The 10,183-nt window shown below is 43.6% G+C and overlaps 1 non-coding gene across 1 annotated transcript; it reads left to right on the top strand.

The window, feature by feature from the left end:
* The first annotated feature begins 5,697 nt into the window (after positions 1-5,697).
* Positions 5,698-5,804, top strand: LOC138514805 (U6 spliceosomal RNA). Its single transcript, XR_011281954.1, has one exon. It is a non-coding gene; the product is annotated as a U6 spliceosomal RNA (small nuclear RNA).
* Positions 5,805-10,183: the final 4,379 nt, after the last annotated feature.

Raw genomic sequence — 10,183 nt, forward strand, 5'->3', positions numbered from 1 at the left:
GTTCCCTTGCCTGAAAAATGTGTTCACAGTTACTCACAATCCTGGGGTTGTGCTTCTTTCTTGCCTTCCCGAGCCCTTCAATTCCTAATTGTCAGTTCCACATTCTCAGTGTTATAGAACTCCTGTCCCAGGACCTCTACGTCTGTGCACAACTGCACACACAACTTTGCAATGAAAAGATACTCGGGCATGCAAACAACTTGCAAAACACCAGTGCTTCCACCAGGAAAAAGACTGGCAACACACCAGACCTTCCACCAGGAAATATTTAATTTGAACCTCCCTGCTCTCCTTTTCTATTTCTTCCTGCCTCAGGGTGTTACTTCTACACATTGACCCTCTTGTCGTCCACCTCAAACATTTACAATTGTCTTGTTCCTAAAGTAGCCACTCTTCGCTCATTCCTCACCTCTTTCTCCCCTGCTGTATCTAAACCTGCAGCTCATGAGTTCCATATTCAAATTCTCTGGTTTTCTTCTCCTGTAATCCTGCCACCTCCTCTGTTGTACTCTTTTCAGCCCTCCTCATGAATTTCCTGCCATACCTCCACCTCAGTGATCTCAACTCCTTCTCATTAATTTTTACAACTATATACCAACCTTCCTTATCAATCCATTGTCTGGTGTTCTTTATACCACCCTCCATTGCATTGCCAGGCTTCTGTCCATTTCCTTCTCACAACTTCTGACCACCACCTGGATGTTCTCTCAAACCTTCATCCTGGTATTGTATTCCTCCACCATCCATCCTTCCACTGCCAGTCTCTTTCTGCCACCAGCTGCTCTCCATCTCAACCTACAAACCTCAGTTTGGAGGCAAATCCTGATAGTGCCCACAGCTGTCCCACTTGTAGCAATCCGCTATGAACTGAGTTTACTGTCAATTAAGGCTTGTGTCTAGTGGAGACTACTGGCCCTCCTCTTCAGATTAATTACTGTGAAAAAGGGCTTGCCATGTTATTTAAATGTGTATATGGAAACAGAGCTTGCACAAGGAAATCGTCTGTGTTTAATGGGAACGTCAGGGGTTTACTGTGCCCATTTGTTGAAATAGATTATCTCATATACAGAAACCTTGAAAGTTAATCCAGAGAAAGTGAAAGTTGCTTTGTACAGTTATCCCTCACTTTGCCATTTGGCTCACAAACAAAAGGAACTTGGCCTTGTTGCTCCATATTTGCTTTTATTTCCTAATCGTTTTTATAGGCAATTTATTTTGCGCTTCAGTTGGAATTTTTTGCCAACTCGTGAGGTTCAATTACGAAGGAAATTGATTAGTATTGAAAAAACTGGTTGTCGATTTTGTAGAGACACAACAATCACAAAAACAACCAAACATTTGTTTTTGGAGCGTTGTGCACTGTCAGAACAAATAATGGCATATTTCAGGAAAATCCTTATTATTCAGTGGGCAGACGCTGAGAATTCAGGGAAAAGTTGTTTAAGCCCCAGTTTGACAGGCATAGAAATTGCTGTAATTGGATTTGTTAACTGCTTGAAGCTTGCGCATTTGAAGGATACTGAGACTTAATTAGTGTGATGCAAAGAAAAGTGGATCCTGCGATTAAATGCCTCTTTTTACTAAAAAAAGCTGCTTGGAAGAGACGAAATAAGAGATGATTATGCACTTATTGATTTTATCATTTTTTCAATTGTGTTTTAGGATTGCATGATATGTGCTTTTGTAAGGACATTTACTTATTTTAGATTATAGGTATGGTAGATTAATATGATGCTGCTAGTTTTAATTTCTGACCTCGACTTGCATTTATATGTTTTGTTCCCCGAATTTACTGTATGTATAATTGTCTTGAATTTAATCTGATGAATTCTGAAGTTTTTTTTTGCCATATACAATTTTAAAAAATACAAGCAGTTTTGGGACAAATCCTATCACCCATACCCACACTAAGTAGTTTGCAGCCTTTGTGAAGCCTTTGTTCCTACTGTGAGCTATTTTTATCCATATGAGTGGTAATGTCAGAAATAAGGTAGCACCCTGGTCACATAGGAGCTGGTTGAGCAATTTGTTTTATCATCCTTCGGTCTGTTAATAAGAACGCAGTTGTGTGGTTGAGTTGTGGCTCATCGGTGGGAGCAATGAAGCTGGGTTTCTGTCTTCGAAAGATCACTGTGACACCCAACTTATCCAGAAGGCACACCACGGCCTCACAGGCCTACGCATCACCATAGATTCAACTGAATCCCAGCTTCATCGCTCCTGCCGATGCGCCACAACCCAGCCACACGATTCAGCTCTTGCTAACAGACAGAAGGATGATAAAACAAATAGCTGACCCAGCGCCTAAGTGACCAGGGATCTACCTTGTTCCTGTCTAAACCAAATTTGAGATGGAAGAGTGTCATCTCTTTAGAACCCCATCACTGGCAGCAGGGTCCCACGCCTAATTCAATTGATCAGCAGAGTGGTGTTAAATCATTGGATTTGTTTAAAAAACAAATGAATACCCTTTTGGACACCATTGAAGTAACAATTGAGGATTTAGAAATTGGTTTGGCTAAAAATAAACGCAAAATGAATGAATGGGACTGGGGGATGATAATTGAAAAAAATCAGCAATATGTCTCATTTATGGAGTGTGCAAGTAGACTCTGGAAGAGGGGCACTTGTCCCCTATATCTTTCTAAATGTCCTGATCACAGAATACGTAATATCTATCTAAGATTCAGATTAAATCAATTCCCTACTCTGGAACGTATTCATAAATGGAATCATGGTAGCGAATTGATTACACATTCAAATTGTCGGTTTTGTAATCCGACTTCCCAAACTGAATCAATAAGACATCTGGTGGTATATTGCACATATTTTGAGGAAAAGAGATGCTTGTTATTAGGCGAATTTAATCCAGGCCTAACATATATTGCACGGGCCGCCTTTTGGGAACGTAGCATGCAAGGGGATAGTATTCGTTTTATTCTTGCTTTATCAAGGTTGTTATTCAACATTGATGAGGATTTGAAAATTAAAAATCTGGATTTAAATATGCCTGTAGTTGATGAATGACAGAAAAGTAATTGATATTGGTGAAAGTAGGAAGCAACTGATGTAATATATACTCTACTTATTCAACTGCATTATAATGCTACTTCAATCATTGTGTCTGAATGTTCTACCGACAAGAGTGACATGGGTGTTTTCTTTGGTCATGCATTAGGAAAAGGTTACCTGCAAGACATACAGTCATGGAAAGAAACCATGTAAACCTCAAAACGTTACCTTGTATGAACAATGAAAAACCGCAAAATAGAAGTGAAATATGTTAATTTTATTATGAAGTGAACAAAGAAAGAAAATTACTTTTGTATGTTGTTTTTAAGAAATCAAGTGTTTTAAAGTTGATGAAATAATTGTAAAAGTTTATAAATCTGATGTAAACTATAAACAATTTTTTTTAAATAAAAAAAAAAAAAAAAAAATTGATCAGCTGAGTGACCTACCTTTTCTAGTGCCCTACCTCCACTTCCCATGAGTGGTAATGTGTTTTGTGATTGTGCACACAATGTTGATGTCCCACTACCGAGAATGCACATGGCCAAATAATGTTTTTAATGAGCAGCTCCAGAAGATTCGGCAATCCAGCTCTTCTAGTGCAGGGAATTGGTTAGTGGATGTGAAGTGAGAACAACATTTGGTGACGACAAATGATTCTGTGATGCTCCAGCTTGAGCGGGTCATAGATGAGATGGTTATGGTGGCACTTTGTAAGCTGAAATCAGCTTCCCCGGTTGACCCCATTCCTCTCGGGGTCATTCAGTCTCTACCATCTGAAATAATTCCACTTTTTACAGCAGCACTTACTTTCTCGTTTACCATAGAATTCATCCCAGTCTCTTTGAAGCATGCACTTGTTTTTCCCCTGTTGAAAAAGCTGCATTTAGACATGGCTCTTGCAGTTAACAATTAGCCCCTCTCACTCTTACCATTTATCATGAAACTTATGGATATAATTGTCACCCCTCAACTATCTCTCATTTTGGAAACACAGTCGCTCTTAAATATTTTTCAATCAGGCTTTCGGCTATCTCGGGGTACCGAGTCAGTCATGATTTCAGTTCTGGATGACCTTGCTCTGCTCCAGGATCGCAGAGAGGTCAGGATTTTGATTCTCCTTGACCTCTGGTGGCTTTTGACCATTACATTTTGATTCGATGTCTGGATAAATGCAGGAATCTCTAGCTCCCTCCTAGGCTAGTTCTGGGCCATTCCGCAGGCACCAGACGAGGCCTGGTAACCTGTGCCCCATGGCAGCAAGGAAGGGGAGAGGGGGAGCAGCAGCCCAACAAATGGGCCAGCTCTCCCTCTTTCCCCCATCAAACTACAAAGGCGACCCGCAGTCGCCGAACCGGGAAATGCAGAGGGAAAGGGCAAGGCGTTAATTAACATCTTGCCCTCCTCCCACAGGGATGCAAAGCATCAGGGCCCCAAAGACAGGAAGTAAGCGGGGGAGCAGTCGTTATGTACCATAAGGTGCTATTTGTTGTTGGCATCAGCCGGCCAGGTGGCTGGCACCACAGCCCCCCACCACACAGAAGGACCCAGGGGACTGTCCCTGGGTCCCGTATAAGGAGCTGTTTTTCACAGTAGAAAACAGAATCAGCTTGTGGTCCCTGTGCAGGGACCCAAGCGAAGCAGTTTGTTGTCCCTGCACGGGGACCCAATTTAAAGAGTACTCTGTGCACTCAGAGTCCCGTCTTTTTTCTTTACTCTAGTTCACTGTGCACTTAGCGTCTAAAGAATTCCTGTCTCTTTCCTCCACGAACATTGCCCTGTTCAAAATAGCCCAATTGAGCACGGTAAAGCGAGTACGTTGCCGCACTTATCATCGCACTTATCATCGAAGGCCACGGTGTCATCAGGTGAGCAGGAGAAGAAAAAGTATCCAGATCGGCTGCAGGGACGCCACAAAGTCGGGGTCAGAGAGCGGCACTGGTGGATGGGCTGACAAAAGCTTTCAGGAAGAGAGAGAAATGACAAAGGAACCCGGACTTTGTAAACAAGGAAGCGGCCCCTGCCTTGTGGTTTACCTGGCAACAGGTCTGCATGTTAGCCCTGCATTAAAAACAATGAATGCAGTAACAAGGCGGCACAAAGAAGCGGCCCATTAAGACTACACCGCGCATTAAGACTGTATGAACGGCTAAGAAATGCAATGAGGGAGCAGTAGCTGGGAGGTTGTTTTAGAAGCAAACCAACGCAAACCAGCGTTTTCTTAAAGGTATAACGCACATTTAATCAGGAACTAACATATTGGGAAATACGAAGCAAGCCGACGCTAAAGCAGCACAGCGTTTTTTTTTTTAACAGTAACAAACATATGGGGTAATATAACAATGTACTTGTTACAACAACGTTCTAAAAAGCTATACCATGCTTTAACCGGAACAAACAGATTGGGAAAGATAACGATGTGCTTGCTAATTGTTTTGAAAGAAAAATTTAAGAAAACAATTAAAAAAAAGAAAAAAGAAAAAAGAACATAATGCAATCGGGTGCAGCATTTTTATACTATGCTAAAATGGATCACACAAAGGAAGAAAAAAAACAGAAGGGAACGTTTTACTCAGGAATCCATACTAAACCTAAGCCAACAATAAGGACGACAGAGGCGAAAGGAACCCCTCAAGGAACGGGGACAGCTTTTAATATGTTATACTTAAGAATACGGTCATCTCTGTGCTCGCTTCGGCAGCACATATACTAAAAGCGGAACGAGACAGAGAAGATTAGCATGGCCCCTGCCCAAGGACGACAAACACATTTGTGAAGTGTTCCATATTTTTTCAAAGAGATCAAAGACACATAGCTAATAACTACCAAAGGCGTTCAATACAGCCACTGCATTTAGTGCACCACGTTTTTTTAACGAGGAGGGGGAAAAACACGGTTGTTTTCCATTATGCACGTTTAAATTTTGTAAGACATGCATTTTGCACTCTGTAACCACTGCCTACACATGCACAGCGTTGCACAAGATCTATGTGTGTTTCAGGCTCGCCAGCATTGAAGCAGTAGAAAATAAGCAAACATGTACACGGACACAATAGAGGAGAAATAAAGCATATGATTAAACACTCAATAAAATCGCCAGAGGCATTCGGGTAGCCAAGTGCTTTTCTGTTCCAAGAATCGCCCAAGTCGTTTTCAGAAGAAAAACAAAAATCAGAAGGCAACGTCTTGCAGATCACATAGCAAGCTAAATAAATGCAATCACTAAAATATAATAAACAATATTGTCTGGGGGCAAGAGCCAAGGGCCACAGAAGAATGGACCCTCAAGCAAGACGACACAGAGCAACACAGTTTTTTCTCTCTTTTTGTCATGCTAAAAAAGACCCGGGTGGAGTTCAAAATTCGGATTAAGTCAATGGGCAGACAAGGTGAAGCAATTTCATAGCTTAATTTAAATTCACAAGGGGCGAACAGAAGGCATACCCAAGAGGAGAAAATGTTACGAATCAATTCTAAAAAACACAGATTTAGACATCTTTTTTGCACCAAAAAACAGTACCCTGCACGGGGCAAAATTAGCAGAGGGATCAGACTAGACATAAGCCTCCTTTTAGGACTAACAAAGGGGAACCCAAGACCAAAGGAGAATTTCCGGTGGGCACACAGCACTTTTTAAGAACGCCAAACAGTCAGCTCAGCTTTTATATCTACAAACCAGTACCCTGACACGGGGCACAGCAAGACATAGAACATGCCACCCAACAAACAGGGGTAGACCCTGGACAGCGCACAACAAGCCAAATTACCACATACTTTGCAACCAGCCTCAAGTATCATTATAAACATCACAAACTACAAATCAATCCTAAAAAAGGCAGGGTGAAGCATTTTTCGGCACCGAAAAAGCAGTACCCTGCACGGGGCACAAATTGGAATGTGGATCAGACTAGGCAAAAGCCTCTGGATCAGCGCTCTTTATCAAGATTAAACATCAAAAATTACAAATCAATTCTAAAAAATACAGGTGAAATCCCCGGTGGCCATCTGGCCCTTTATAAGAACACCAAACAGTCAGCCCAGCTGGCATTAAGCACTCAAGTTTGGTACTTGCAGACAGAACCTGCTGATGCCGTTAAGCAGGACAGAGCTGACACACAAGCCAATGTGATCAGCACCAGCCAGAAACAGAAGGCCATAAAAAGGAGAACTCGTAGAAAGAGATCTCCAACTCCAAGCAGCTATCCAAACGGAGCTTGCCAAATAGTTCTGTTTACACAGAATAAACAACAGAACCCTGAAACAGGGTTTCAAAACAATACCTCACAACTAAGGGAAACCTGTACTCGGGGGACCCAGTTGCAACAACACTGCCGAGGTAGTGCAATTGAATCAGACCACAGGCACGGAATGGGGCAACAACAATACGGCAATAAGAGCACAGAAGCGTTTGTGACATTGGGGGCTAGCGGTAAACAGCCAGGTGAAGAAGGGGAGACGGCACCAAAGAAACAACACGGCATGGTAAGTAAGAGAAAACACGCAGGGGGCACCATAAAACACACAATTTCGCATACGTACCGACGGTCCCACAGCAGCCAGGCTCCGAAAGAAGCACACCCTCAGGCAGACAAAAATCAAGCCAGCCCAAACACTGTTTAAAGAACTGATTCATACAGCTAAGACAGGACAGACAACCCAACAGTCAGGTAGCACAGCAAGCAGAGTGTTTGCATTTTTAATCTGCTCAGAGACTCTTGGTTCCAGTGTGCAGTCCGAGCAGTACCAAACACAGCCCAGAGCCTTTAAAAACCAAAAGAACTATCCGTCTCAGATTATAAACCCGCACAGAAATGCAGAGCCCAGCTTTTAGCACAACAAGCATAGCGCTCCTTTCTTACATCGGCCCAGAACCTGCAGTTTCAAATCCCGGCAGGGCCAAAACTCAGCCTGAGGGCGATAAATCAGCACCTCATATCAGGGGCAAGAATAATACAGCACTCAGAGATCCCTAGGGGCACAATTAAAAGTTTAGCTGGGCTAAGAACCAGCAACTGCCCATGGTGCTCGCACCAACAGTACACATACCAAAGTCAGAGCCTAAAGATTATAACAAACCGCGAAATTAGGGTGCCAACAAACAAGAAGCGTTCCAGACCACTGGGATTTCCCGCAACATGCAGGTAGTACACAAGTTGATGACCAGTCTTCCTGCGGTCAGAGGGGACATACCACAGCAAGGGTGGAACATTTTGGAGCCACCCAAGGAAGACACAGAAGCACGTTTTCCTGACAGCTGATACAAAACAAAGTCACAGATACAAGCCTATCCAACCGAGACAGGGGAAGAAGCAGCAGCAACACAAATAGGCAGGACAAACGAGCAGCCCAGGCCTGCCACAAAGGGCAGGCAAAGTAAGAGAAGGGGCAACATATCCCTAAACATAGTCACCACCCTCCCAAACAGTACAGAACTGAAAAGAGGGGGGAAATCAAAAAAGGTATCAGAACATATAAGAGAATAAGGTGTACGTTTAAACACAAAGAGCGGCCATAGAACATTTGGAAAATCACAAGTCAGGCAGATAGGACATCAGGATACTAGAGAATAAGGCAACACAGCCCACAAGGCAGCAAAAACACTCAGAGGAAAATACGAAAATGAAAGAAAAGAAGACAAAAGGCCAACAACAGAAGGCTGGGGCAGGAAAATTGCAAGTAGCACTGAATCTGAAAACGGGTTCTACAAAAATAATAAGCAGCGGGGAATAAACACCACACAACACAACAGGCCAATGCCCGAGGCCTGGGGCCAGAGAGCTACAAGTAGCACAGAACCAGAAAATTAGCTCGACAAATTAATAAACAGTGGGGAAATGCACCACACAGCACAAGGTAACAGGCCAAAACGCCCGAAGGCCGGAGCCAGGGAGCTACAATGTAGCACAGAAACTGGATTCTCTTTTTTAACAAGCAAGAGAAAACCAGGGGGGGACCGTCCCATAGGAAACCCGAGAAGTGCCACAACAGGTTACCAAACCTCGGGTCGCAGGGGGGAAGCACTCACCCTTATAAGAAAAAGGTTTTTGGGTTACTGGGAACAGGTTCCAGGGCCTAATGTGAACAATTACCTCTGGGGCTCCCCAATTGTACTCGCAGTCCACCCCGGGTGGAAAAACACCACGCAGCACAGACAAACAGGTCAACACCAACAAAGGGACAGGGCCCAAAGCTTTTAATAGCATAAAAACCAATAGTTGTTGAAATAGACACACAGGCCAATGCCGCGAGGGCCGGGGCCAGAAAGCAGCTAATAGCATAATAACCGAAAAGGCTTGGAAATATGAGCAATGCGGATAATCAGGGGTAGCGCGGGGGGCTCCCCAGGAACAGGCGCAAACACTTGACTCTAGGCGGGAACCGAAGTAATAAGACAAAACCAACCCCGCAGCTAGAAAAACCTACACCACAGCAGACAGGCCAGAAGGACCCTCTGGCAGGGCTAAACCTAAGTACTACATCAAGTAGACAAAATAGAAGGGTGCCTAGAACCATTTAAAGACCGTGAGCGGTCAGAGCGGGAACCATCCCACCCCAGGGATAGCCAAGGTCTAAATTTCTTAAACAATCTGGTTTTGATTGTTTTACAAAAAGAAACAAATTTAGACAGCCGTACAAGGAGAAATGAAAGGCCAGCACAAGACGTTGGGCCACACATAACTACAAGCCAGCAATGTGCAGGTAAATAGCGGGAGAACGTCTTCTGCAGCTTTGACGCAGCCCGTTAAGGTTAAAACCAGGTAATGACAAAACCCTTACAGGGGCCAGTACCAGGCACGGTCAAGGGACTAGCCCAAACTAATGGAAACAGACAAGTCAGCTAGGAAAAAAAGAGCAACAACTTTTGGGGGAACGTGGACAGCCAGTAACTCATCCAGGTTGTGGCGGCACGGGCTAGAGGGGGTATCCTCAGGACCAGATGCCCAAAAGTACAGCATATTATGGTTACTGTAATTATTATTATGCTTGTTATGACCATAACTGTGCAATAAAATCCCACAGCCTTTTATTGCCAACACTTACCCAATGTTTCGTGTACTACCTGTGGGGGAGAAGGCATGGGACGCATTGTCACCCTGCCTGCATATGGGTCCACTGGTTAACATCTTTTCTTGCCATTCACACCCAGGCTGTCACCCGAACTTTCTCTCTC

The sequence above is a fragment of the Ambystoma mexicanum genome, chromosome 12 (genome assembly GCF_040938575.1).
Source record: "Ambystoma mexicanum isolate Mex_15411 chromosome 12, UKY_AmexF1_1, whole genome shotgun sequence".
In the NCBI taxonomy this organism is placed as follows: domain Eukaryota; kingdom Metazoa; phylum Chordata; class Amphibia; order Caudata; family Ambystomatidae; genus Ambystoma; species Ambystoma mexicanum.